The sequence below is a fragment of the Equus przewalskii genome, chromosome 29 (assembly GCF_037783145.1).
Source record: "Equus przewalskii isolate Varuska chromosome 29, EquPr2, whole genome shotgun sequence".
Classification (NCBI taxonomy): Eukaryota; Metazoa; Chordata; class Mammalia; order Perissodactyla; family Equidae; genus Equus; species Equus przewalskii.
Genome location: NC_091859.1, coordinates 29,125,525 through 29,136,966, shown reverse-complemented (window position 1 = coordinate 29,136,966; position 11,442 = coordinate 29,125,525).

Genomic DNA, 11,442 nt, shown 5'->3' with positions numbered 1-11,442 from the left:
CTGTTGCCAATCTTTTTTTTCTTCTTCTCCCCAAACCCCCCTGGTATGTAGTTGTATATTCTAGTTGTAGGTCCTTCTGGCTGTGCTATGTGGGACGCCGTCTCAGCATGGCTTGACGAGTGGTGCTAGGTCGGCACCCAGGATCCAACTGGTGAAACCCTGGGCCACCAAAGCAGAGCAGGTGAACGTAACCACTGGGCCATGGGGCAGGCCACTATGTATTTTTTTACATATTATTTTTGAAGATTTGAAACATGCTTGTATAATCATTGGTGGCTTAGAAAAACACGCAAAAAGACTCTTTCAATGTTATATACTATTTACAAATTTAATGTTAAACTTTTAAACATTCTTTCCTTTGAATTACATTTAAGATCACATATTTTAAATTATAAAACACTATCAAACTTTAGGGAAAACTGGGAGTAACAGTTTAGATGCATATATATGAAGTCCTTATTACAATAGAACGTCATTTTATAAGTTGTTTTTAAAAATGGAATTTTAATGAATAAAAATTTTCTCTTCTAAACAGGAAAATAAAAGGAAGCTTGATGTTGAAATTCTGAAATCCACATTTTTCCTGAAAAGTCCTTTTCCTCCAAAGGAGTTCGTCTCCCCCAGGATTATTTTTTCATGGACTACTTGAAGTGAAATCAAATGAGCTCAATTCTCACCCCTCATGATTGCCTTACAAATGTGGTTGAAAGCCAAAACAAGATATTCTAACATGCTAAGGAAACTTTTCTTTAGGTACAACACCATCATTTCCAAGCATATTGGCAATTAATGGGCATCAGTCAAACCTTTATGCTAGAATCTCACAAATTTGGCTAACACAGACAGTCAATGTCATGTCTAAATTTAGTTGCTCATTGGCCTATCGAATGGCCTCGTTACCATGACTAACTAAACAATATACGTGAACGGTTGAGATTAAATTGCTTGGAAAAGAAGGAGGGAGCGAGAAAGTGAAAAGAAGACATTTAATTATTAGCTAAAGCACACAGAATTTGGACTCCTGTGTCTGGACTCAAAGAGGTTCCTAAAAGAAATGATCTCCAAATTCAGGCTCCTTTAGTAGAGAAAATTTGCCAGGATTCAGAAAGATAATGAAGGCATCATTCTCTGATTTTAAATGCTTCAACAGATGACCAAAAAAAAAAGACTTATTGAACTACTATAGTGGTTCCTAGATTGAAGATCTTAAAATGTGATTTCAGATACAGTGTCTCAGGCTGGAAACTTCCTAGACTAAGGCTGCATTCTGAACCCCAGTTTCTTACAGCCTCTCAATCAACCTTCCTTGTTTTTCTCCAGCCCACCCCCACAAATGGCTGCTTCTAACCCCACCATGACTCAGAATTCTCCCTACGGTGCTTTGTTTAATTCCATAGAAATTCAATTTTCTGAGTGTCTTAGTGATAATCCTAGTGAATATTCATATTATGTTTAAGATGGAGCAGGGCAGGAAATTGAAGGCATAGGATTTGGGAGTCAGACAGACATGGGATCAATTCCTGACATTTATACCTGAATAACCTAAAGCCCCTTAATCTCTTTAAACCGATGATATGGACATAATCTATACAATAGACAGCACACAGACTTTAGTGCCAGGCTGCCTGGGTCCAAATCCTAATTCACCTCTTACTAGTAAGTTACTTAGTCACTCTTTGCCTCGTTTCCTTATTTGTAAAAAAGGGAAAATAATAGTACCTAGGTCAGAAGATTGCTGTGAGAATTAAATGAGTTAATATACGTAAATCACGTCAGGGTCTGGCACATGGTCAGAGCCATATGAGATTTCAGTAGTAGTAATAGAAAAAGCAATGTTATTGTCCCTTTTATCTAGTAGTTTTGTATGGGAATTAAATGAGATCATGAAGTGGCTCACAAAGAGTAAGCAGTCAATCAATAGTACTTATTATATATGGCTGGCTTCAGAAAATATAAAGGCAGAGGATGCTTGTTCTCATTCATTTAACAGTAAACATTTTTAGAGAGCAACTAGGAAGTGCTGGGGACAGCGCCAGGTGCTGACCTCACAGAGATGCAAAAATTGGAGGCCGATCTTCAACAACCCTCAGGCCAGCAGGGAAATGAACGCGCAATCGAGTGTTTTAGGTACTATGATACACATTTCCGTAGGACTCCGTGGCAGTCCAAAGGAAGGAGATCAGGGAAGGCCCCCTAAAGAGGGTGATGCTTGAGTTGAATCTTTAAATATGAATGGTGCCAGCCAGATGGAGAAGACAAGGGGGCGTTCCAGGAGAAGAAGCAGCCACATCTCACATTGCTGCCAAAGGCCTCTTTCTGTCCCAACCCACCTGATAATATTCCATCTTGGCCCCTCACTGCCAAGATGACAAAGGCTAAGCTCTCTACCTGGCATGCAAGCCTTTTTTACCCTGTGACCCTACCTCCTTTGTAGCTGCATCTCCGGCTGCTCCTCTTCATGGACACTGTGTTATGAGCACTCTATATGGGCTGTCCCCATCGCATCTTCGTTCACACAGGTGCCCCTACCTGTAATACCTTCCTCCTTCTCCTTCATCCTCCATCCAGCATCTTCATACTCAACCTTCAAGGCCCATCAAATATCACCTCCTTGGCAGGTCTTCTCCAATCTTCTGGGAAGTAATAATTCCTCCTCCCTCTACACCTTAAGCACACTCTCTACCACGCTGTATCATTACGTCTTGCTTATCTCCCTCCCCAACTCCCACTAAAATACAAATTTTACAAGGTCAAGGTTTCATTCGACTTTGCATTCCCAGAGCGTAGCCAAACACGTGGTAAACTAGCTATAAATTGAGCTATTATGTCTTTGATGGATGCTGAGCAAATGTTCACTGAGTCATGGAGTCAGTGTAAGAACTTGCTGAGGAAGGAGTCAATCAACCAAATCAGAGATTGTTCACAGCAATTTCGTGCAGAGAAAAATCAAGCAGTATTTCCTGACTCTCTCTCCTTAGTTTCCTGAGCACTTGCTTTGAAATGTGCAACCAATAAGAAAGAAGTAATTGGAAGAAATTACGCCTTTGAAGTCCCACATCCCTGTGAAACACACAGTCCTGGTATTAGAGTTTCTCTTGCCATCCAATGAGCTCTCATCGGCCATTGGAGAGCATGACCTAGATCCACCTGTACAATAAGTTGGAAGTAATTCCTACCTATTGGCACAGAATGTAATTCTCATCCTCTATAGCTTGCCGGGGATATACATGAGACCAGTTCAGGCTTGGCAATTAGAAAGGAGGGCTTGGCCCTCAGATCCCCACACTGATGGTGCTGAGAAGTGCTTCACCAACATCACTGGGAATGAACCACACCTAACAGGAGAAGGCCTATGGCAGTAAAAGTAGAATAAGGGCATTTAACATCAGTAACATTTTTTCTCTCTCATTTGCCACGTCACCAAGCTTGGGCTGCTGGGGTAGTCACATAATGTGGCCATGCTCATCAAAAATTGAGATGGCCGTTATCTATCCAATCCACGTGAACGTGCCCACATATACTTTTTCTGAAAGTAGGGCACCCTCCACCTGTGCCCTTTGTTACCACCCCACGCTACCGAAAAAGACATCTCCGTTTTAGCACTTTCTTCTCTACAATCGGAAGCATCAGTTTTTGCCTCTTCTCCGTCTTTAAGAATGAGCAGATCTCCCCCAACTATAGAAGTAAATTCTACTCTTTGGTTCTATCCCCAATGCTCTTTCTAACTGTTCTCACTTCCCCAGTTTATAGCCTACCTCCTGTCTTTCCACAATCTCTCTGTCTACTCATCAGGAGTATTTGTTGAGTATCTTCTGGGACCGCCAACCTCTGGACTTCTTGTAAGGTGGTGAGACGAGTAAAATCTCTGCTGTTCACAATATTGTTAGGTATTGCTACTTGTCATTGGAATCATCTTCATTGATATGCTAGGTGACAGTAGCGGACTTCTCTGGTTTGGGCCTGCCTGGCCTTTCTTCCCCCTCCTTCTTATCACAGGAACCCAATTTTCATTTGGGGAATTCTCCATCTCACATTCAATGTGGTCCTGATGGGACTACGAGCCATGACAGCTCACCAAGGAGAAGAATCAGTTGAGGAGTAGGCTGTGGTCCAAGCTGGGCCAACCCAACTCTCTCCCAGGAATCTGAATCTTGAGCAAAGTGGCAGAAGGGTAAAAAGCATTGGGATCTGAGTCATCCTAATGGCAATGCCCAAAAAAACCTGTTCATGGACTACCCAGAGTTTCCCTTATTACTTTTTTCCTGAGGGCTTCTGCTAACTAAAACAGTTGAGGCAATTCCCTAGAAACCAAGTTCAAGGTAAAAATGACTTTGATAGAAGGAAATACTTTTAGCTTAAAAAAAGGTTAATTTTAACTACTTTGCCATTCTATATCTATTTATCTATGACAAATTTCTCTGCCAATTCTATAAAGCTATGTGATTGCCTTTCAATATATCCCATTTTTTTAAGTTAACCTAACTTGGTTTCTAACTGTTACAAAAGGCATGCAACTGATATAATGACTGAGAAATATATTAATTAATTAATGCTTCTTCAGAAACCAACCTAGAAGTACAAATTAAAATATGCAGTTCTTACATAGTTATCATAATTATCATATGTACTCTCCTAAATTTGCGTTCTTAAAGTGGTAATTTCCAAAATGAGATAATCCCACGGCTGATAAAATCCAAATTGGAATCTCTGAGAATGTTCTTTGAAAGTGCTCAGCTTCTGTTCCAGTTGTTTCTGCATAAATATGGGGGGGAAAATTATGCTTAAAAGATATTTTGAGTTATGCTTGGTTTTTTTTTTTCCTTTTGAAGAATATAATGTGGTTGAAATAAAGCTTGATCTTCCTGCCTTGGGAGTTCCTCATTTTTGCTACTTGTCACGAGCTTGGGACATGTCCTGGTTGGAGGGGCAGGTCCCTGCCTCTGAGCTAAGGAATTTAACGGACCCAATATTCTCAAGTCTCCTGCCCACATCATTCGTAATCTTTCCTAAGGGAGAAAACGGACTCTCATTTATATTACTTTAATTAGTGTTCTTGGCAAGTCTTGATTTGACCGGCCAAGATTCATCCTGTAGAAAATCGCATTTCGCTGCCGGTAGATGACAAGTCACTAAGGCAGGGGAGCCCCGGAGGAGCTCCTTGGCAGGCTTATTGACTTTTAATTGTTTCCTAGAAGACTACTGGAAACCTCCACCCACAGCTTTGGAGAGCATTTTTCAAAAATGAAGTCTTTATCCCTTGACAGAAAAAAATGGTTAAGGCAATTCACCAGGACCTGAGTTCAAGGTAAAGATGATTTTGATAGAAGAGAAATGCACTTATCGCAAAAAAAAAAAAAAAAAAAAAAAAAAAAAGATTATTTACTTTCAACTACTTTGCCATTGTTCGTCTATTTATTTATTGAGCATCAGGTGTTTATTCTGGGCTCCACTCGCAGCCCTGTAAGTACTGTGTTTAGATTGCTTCGCTCTGACACTCACTCAGTAAAAATGTCTCCTTATTCTTATGGTAAATTCCACCTATTATCTTCCATACTTGCCACCAGTTGCCAAGGAGACTTTTCTTCCTTATGTACAGGAGAATTTTATTGGCTTTAAAAACACTTTGGGGAAGCGCCGGAGCTCCGCCAGGCAGCAGACAAAACTCTCTGTCTGCCGGTAGCAGAGGGGCCACGCTGAGCATTCAGAGCTCCCGGCAGAGGCCCGGAGAGAAGCCCAGAGGACGGGGCGACTCCCAGCTGCCGTTGCCCACCCGGTGAGGCTAGGGATTGCCGGAGATCTCGGAGAGGACTGGGGCTGGAGAGAGTTCCAGAGACCCAGCTTAGTAGCCTAGGGGGAAACCCTACAGGCTCACAGAAGCCTTAGGGAAAGCCTCTGCACAGCACCAGTAGAAGGCACCCAGCCGCCAGCCACAAGGCTGGAAGACCCCAGGGCAAAAGCAGCATAGCTAGGTGTACTAACCACAGACTGTAGAAGATGCCAATAGCTCTCCTGCGACCCATAGAGGACAAGTGAGATTTGGTGGGTGCCGACAGCAACGGAGCGACAAATATAAGTGATCCCACCCCTGGCCGTTGGAAAAGCCCATAACACCGTTGCAGACCCCAAGGAGAGAGCGCATCTAGGTGGGCAACAACAGTAGGCCCCTGCAGCCTGAAGCCCCCCGTGACGGCCCCCACGGCAGAGGAGGGAATCCAAAGGGCCACTGTGGCTACGAAGAGGGGCCCAGGCCCAGTTAGCAACTACGGACAGGGTTCCTGGTTGGTGAAGTATAAACAACTGCTCCCCCCACCGCAGCAGCTGAAACAAGTGAAAGGAGCAACTAAACTCTATCTCCATGCGGAGGCACAAATCAACATCATCAAGCAATATGAAAAAATACATTAAATCTCCAGAACAGAAAGAAAGTAACAAATACACAGAAAACAATCCCAAAGAAAATGAGATATATAACCTAAATGATGATGACTTCAAAACAGCCATCATTAAAATACTCACTGAGTTAAGAGAGAATTCTGACCGACAACTCAACGAGTTCAGGAGCTATGTCACAAAAGAGTTTGATACGATAAAGAAGAACCAAACAGAAATATTGGAAATGAAGAACACAATAGAGGAGATTAAGAAAAATCTAGATGCTCTGAACAGTAGGGCCGATAATATGGAGGAAAGAATTAGCAATTTGGAAGATGGCAATATAGAATTGTTGCAGGCAGAGGAGGAGAGAGAAGCAAGACTTAAAAGAAATGAAGAAACTCTCCGAGAATTATCAGACACAATTAGGAGATGCAACGTAAGGATTATAGGTATACCAGAGGGAGAAGAGAAGGAGAAAGGGGCAGAAAACCTATTCAAAGAAATAATGGCTGAGAACTTCCCAAATCTGGTGAGGGAGATGGATCTTCAGGTGACAGAAGCCAATAGATCTCCAAACTTTATCAATGCAAGAAGACCAACTCCACGGCATATAGTAGTGAAGCTAGCAAAAGTCAACGACAAGGAGAAAATATTAAGGACAGCCAGGCAAAAGAAACTAACCTACAAAGGAACCCCCATCAGGCTATCAGCAGATTTCTCAGCAGAAACTTTACAGGCTAGAAGAGAGTGGAATGATATATTCAAAAATCTGAAGGACAAAAACCTACAGCCGAGAATTCTCTACCCAGCGAAAATATCCTTCAAATACGATGGAGAAATAAAAACTTTCCCAGATAAACAAAAATTAAGGGAGTTCATTGCCACAAAACCTCCTCTTCAGGAAATCCTCAGGAAAACCCTCATTCCTGAAAAATCCAAAAAAGGAAAGGGGCTACAAAACCAAGAGCAGAGGAGATAAGTAGAAGGACAACAACAGAGAGTAGCAGCTCTACATCAGAACAGATTAAACCATGGGACGAGAAACAAAGGAAACTGAAGAAAACCGGAAAACAAGACACAAAATGGTAGTGGTAGGTCCCCACGTCTCAATAATCACTCTAAATGTAAATGGATTGAACTCCCCAATCAAAAGACACAGAGTGGCAGGATGGATCAAAGAACAAGATCCAACAATATGCTGCCTCCAGGAAACACACCTCAGCCCCAAAGACAAACACAGACTCAGAGTGAAGGGATGGAGAACAATACTCCAAGCTAATAATGAACAAAAGAAAGCAGGTGTCGCTATACTAATATCAGACAAGGTAGATTTCAAAGCAAAACAGATAAAGAAAGACAAAGAGGGACAGTATATAATGATAAAAGGGACTCTCCACCAAGAAGACATAACACTTATAAATATATACGCACCCAACACAGGAGCACCAAAATTTGTAAAGCAACTCTTAATAGAACTAAAAGAAGACATCAACAACAATACAATAATAGTAGGGGACCTCAACACACCATTAACACCAATGGACAGAACATCCAGACAGAAAATCAACAAGGAAATAATAGAATTAAATGAAAAATTAGACCAGATGGACTTAATAGATATATATAGAACACTTCATCCAAAAACAGCAGGTTACACATTCTTCTCAAGTGCACATGGAACATTCTCAAGGATTGACCATATTTTGGGAACCAAAGCAAACATCAATAAATACAAGAGAGTTGAAATAATATCAAGCATCTTTTCTGATCATAACGCTATTAAACTAGAAATCAACTACAAGAAAAAAGCAGAGAAAGGTGCAAAAATGTGGAGACTAAACAACACGCTTCTCAACAAACAATGGATCATTGAAGAAATTAAAGAAGAAATCAAATATTATCTGGAGACAAATGAAAATGAGAACACGACATACCAAATCATTTGGGATGCAGCAAAAGCAGTCCTAAGAGGGAAATTCATCGCAATACAGGCTCACCTCACTAAACAAGAAAAAGCTCACGTAAGCAACCTCAAACGACACCTAACAGAACTAGAAAAAGAAGAACAAACAAGGCCCAGAGTCAGTAGAAGGAGGGAAATAATAAAAATAAGAGCAGAAATAAACGATATTGAAACAAAAAAGACAATAGAAAGGATCAATGAAACAAAGAGTTGGTTCTTCGAAAGAATTAACAAAATTGACAAACCCCTAGCCAGACTCACCAAGAAAAGAAGAGAGAAATCGCAAATTAATAAAATCAGGAATGACAGAGGAGAAATCACAACAGATACCAATGAAATACAAGAGATCATAAGAGAATACTATGAAAAACTATATGCCAACAAATTGAACAACCTGGAAGAAATGGACAAATTCCTAGACTCCTACAATCTCCCCAAACTGAATCAGGAAGAAATGGAGAATCTGAATAGACCAATCACAAGTAAGGAAATAGAAACGGTAATCAAAAACCTCCCCAAAAATAAGAGTCCAGGACCAGACGGCTTCTCTGGAGAATTCTACCAAACATTCAAAGAAGACTTAATACCTATTCTCCTCAAACTGTTCCAGAAAATTGAGAAAGATGGAGAACTCCCTAACACATTCTATGAAGCCAACATCACTCTGATCCCCAAACCTGACAAGGACAACACAAAGAAGGAGAACTACAGGCCGATATCACTGATGAACATAGATGCAAAAATCCTCAACAAAATTTTGGCTAACCGATTACAGCAATACATCAAAAAGATTATACACCATGATCAAGTGGGATTTATACCAGGGACACAGGGATGGTTCAACATCCGCAAGTCAATCAACGTGATACACTACATCAACAAAATGAAAACCAAAAACCACATGATCATCTCAATAGATGCAGAGAAAGCATTCGACAAGATCCAACACCCATTTATGATAAAAACCCTCAGTAAAATGGGTATAGAAGGAAAGTACCTCAACATAATAAAGGCCATATATGATAGACCCACAGCCAACATCATACTCAATGGACAAAAGCTGAAAGCCATCCCTCTGAGGACAGGAACAAGACAAGGGTGCCCACTTTCACCACTCCTATTCAACATAGTTCTGGAGGTGCTGGCCAGAGCAATTCGGCAGGAAAAAGAAATAAAAGGAATCCAAATAGGTAACAAAGAAGTAAAACTCTCGTTGTTTGCAGACGACATGATCTTATACATAGAAAACCCCAAAGAATCCACAGAAAAACTATTAGAAATAATCAACAACAACAGCAAAGTAGCAGGGTATAAAATTAACGTGCATAAATCAGTAGCATTTCTATACACTAACAATAAACTAACAGAAAAAGAACTCAAGAACTCTATCCCATTCACAATCGCAACGAAAAGAATAAAATACCTTGGGATAAACTTAACCAAGGAAGTGAAGGATCTATACAATGAAAACTACAAGACTCTCTTGAAAGAAATAGGCGATGACATAAAGAGATGGAAAGACATCCCTTGCACATGGATTGGAAGAATAAACATAGTTAAAATGTCCATACTACCTAAAGCAATATACAGATTCAATGCTATCCCAATCAGAATCCCAAGAACATTCTTCACAGAAATTGAACAAACAATCCTAAAATTCATATGGGGCAACAAAAGACCGCGAATTGCTAAAGCAATCCTGAGCAAGAAAAACAAAGCCGGCGGAATCACAATCCCCGATTTCAAAACATACTACAAAGCTACAGTGATCAAAACAGCATGGTACTGGTACAAAAACAGGTCCACAGATCAATGGAACAGAATTGAAAGCCCAGAGATAAAACCACACATCTATGGACAGCTAATCTTCGACAAAGGAGCAGAGGGCCTACAATGGAGAAAAGAAAGTCTCTTCAACAAATGGTGCTGGGAAAACTGGACAGCCACATGCAAAAGATTGAAAATTGACCATTCTTTTTCACCACACACCAAAATAAACTCAAAATGGATCAAAGACCTAAAGATTAGGCCTGAGACAATAAGTCTTTTGGAAGAGAATATAGGCAGTACACTCTTTGACATCAGTTTCAAAAGAATCTTTTCGGACACTGTAACTCCTCAGTTGAGGGAAACAATAGAAAGAATAAACAAATGGGACTTCATCAGACTAAAGAGCTTCTTCAAGGCAAGGGAAAACAGGATTGAAACAAAAAAACAGCTCACTAATTGGGAAAAAATATTTACAAGCCACTTATCCGACAAAGGGTTAATCTCCATAATATACAAAGAACTCACACTGCTTAACAACAAAAAAACAAACAACCCGATCAAAAAATGGGCAGAGGACATGAACAGACATTTCTCAAAAGAAGATATGAATATGGCCAATAGACACATGAAAAGATGTTCATCATCGCTAATCATCAGGGAAATGCAAATCAAAACTACACTAAGATATCACCTTACCCCCGTTAGATTGGCAAAAACATCCAAAACCAAGAACAACAAATGTTGGAGAGGTTGTGGAGAAAGAGGAACCCTCATACACTGTTGGTGGGAATGCAAACTGGTACAGCCACTATGGAAAACAGTATGGAGATTTCTCAAAAAGTTAAAAATAGAAATACCCTATGACCCAGCCATCCCATTACTGGGTATCTATCCTAAGAACCTGATATCAGATATCTCAAGAGTCCGTTGCACCCCTATGTTCATCGCAGCATTATTTACAATAGCCAAGACGTGGAACCAGCCTACATGCCCAGAAACTGATGATTGGATAAAGAAGATGTGGTATATATACACAATGGAATACTACTCAGCCATAAAAAAAGACGAAATTGGCCCATTCACAACAATGTGGATGGACCTCGAGGGCATTATGTTAAGCGAAATAAGTCAGTCAGAGAAAGACGAACTCTATATGACTCCACTCATAGGTGGAAATTAGCATATTGATAAGGAGATCTGATCGGTGGTTACCAGGGAAAAGGGGGGGTGGGGGGAGGGTACGGAGGGGGAAGTGGTGTACCCACAACATGACTAACAAAAATGTACAACTGAAATCTCACAAGGTTGTAATCTATCATAACATTAATAAAAAA